This window comes from Microtus ochrogaster, chromosome 4 (genome assembly GCF_000317375.1).
Source record: "Microtus ochrogaster isolate Prairie Vole_2 chromosome 4, MicOch1.0, whole genome shotgun sequence".
In the NCBI taxonomy this organism is placed as follows: Eukaryota; Metazoa; Chordata; class Mammalia; order Rodentia; family Cricetidae; genus Microtus; species Microtus ochrogaster.
The window spans coordinates 28,435,396-28,437,431 of NC_022011.1; positions in this window are offsets into that span (position 1 = coordinate 28,435,396).

Here is a 2,036-nt window from a genome sequence, read left to right on the forward strand (position 1 = left end):
AAAAAAAAAAAAAAAAGAAGGGATAACCAGGGCTGGAGAGATGGCTCAGTGGTTAAGAGCACTGGCTGCTCTACCAGAGGTCCTGAGTTCAATTCCCAGCAACTACATGGTGGCTCACAACCATCTGTAATGAGATTTGGCGTCCTCTTCTGGCACATAGGCATACACGGAGGCAGAATGTTGGATACATAATAAATAAATAAATCTTAAAAAAAAAAAGAAGGAATAACTAAAAACACAGGTCTTTCCTTGTGAGACTCCCTGGGCTGGGCCAGAGCAGGCACTTAGCATACACAGAGCTTTGGGTTCCATACATGGCAAAAGCCAAAACCATCCCACTCCCCAGCTATCTGGAAACACATTCTGGTATTGATTTGTTTTATTTGGAGGATTTCACTAAGGGGCCTTGAAGTAAAATCCACCTCCTCAGCCTCTCAAGTCCTCCATCACACGTGTAGTGTACCACTGTGTCTAGCTCAAAATATACATTGCTATTACCGGTGGCCACCACTCTGGGCAGCGGCCACCAGAGGCCGCCTCTCACCCGTCTGTACACTCTTTGTGGCCCCTGGCTACCTTCCTCCCGTTCCCTGCCTTCCACCAGGCCTTGCTCCAGGTTGCTATCTTATCTTTCTTCTCTTCTCTGTCTCTTGAGGTCAGAGTTCCCATTCCACGGTCACGAGGGACAATGTGGAGGTTGTCTTTTGTGCCTGGCTTTTTTCAGTTAGTGTATTGTTTGCAGACATAGCAGCAAGTGACAGGCTTATTGTTTTCTTTGTTATAAATATTTCAGTGGGATAGGAGTAGTGTACACCTTTGATTCCAGCACTCAGGAGGCAGAGGCAGCCAGATCTCTTAGTCTGGTCTACAGGACAGCCAAGGCTACACAGAGAAACCCTGTCTCGAAAAGTCAAACCAAACACAAAAACAAAAATAAAATCAATCAATTAAACAAACAAAAAACTAAAAAAAGGTTCATTTTATTTAGTTATGTGTAGGAGCTTGTGCTGTGGAGGCCGTAAGAGGGCATAGAGATGTCCTGGAGGTGGAAGTTATGGGTCTCCGGCATGGGGCTGAGAACCACACCTGTGTCTTCTGTGAAAACAGAACAGAACATGCTCTTAAGCATTGAGCCGTCTCTCTAGCTCCTTCGCTGCTTCCTAACGATAGCTGGTACTTTTATGGAATGAGACTGCATTCCTCATTCACTAAGAGACACTGGATTTGACTTGGCAGTTGTGAACTGAGTGACCTGGGGTGGCGCAACCTTCAACCAGTTCCCTCTCCGACCACTAGAGGGCCAAAACCATCAGCGCTTGGTTCCCTTCTGTTCCCCAAGATATAGAATCAGTGGATGGATGCTTACCACCCCAGCACTCGAAAGGCTGAGATAGGAGGATTAAAAGATCAGGCCACACAGTAAGCCACTATCTTAGGAACAAACAGATCAAGGAGAGGAGAAAGGGAGAAAGGGAACGGAGGGAAGTTGGGGAAAAAAAGAGGGAGAGAGGAAGAGGAAAGGAGATGACGGGTCTGGCCCCTGGATAAGATGAGACCCACGCCAAGCCCCCTGCTGGACACACGACTCAACAGAATTCGCTCCCGGCGGCGACTCGAGCCAAGGCTGTCAGATAATAACCCCAAGTATAAGATACCAAGGTCCACACTAGCATGAAGGATGAACAAGAATAAATGAGGGTGTTGAGATAATCATAACTCTGAATGGCATACAGGACCCCTCCTCTGGGAGGCACCTCCTGAGGTCCACCCCTTTGGTGCAACTGTGCTTGGGGGCCAGCGGTGGGAAAACTATCACTCTGCAGCAGCGTGACCTCCAGCCCTGAGCCGTGACAGATGTCTCTGATGTCACCCTTAATGGACAATGGATATTCTCCTTCCCTGCCTTCCTCCCCACACAATCCACAACTTCCATAGCTCCAACCCAACCTCAAGAAAAGCAGGCAAGGGGCTGGAGAGATGGCTCAGTGGTTAAGAGCATTACCTGCTCTTCCAAAGGTCCTGAGTTCAATTCCCAG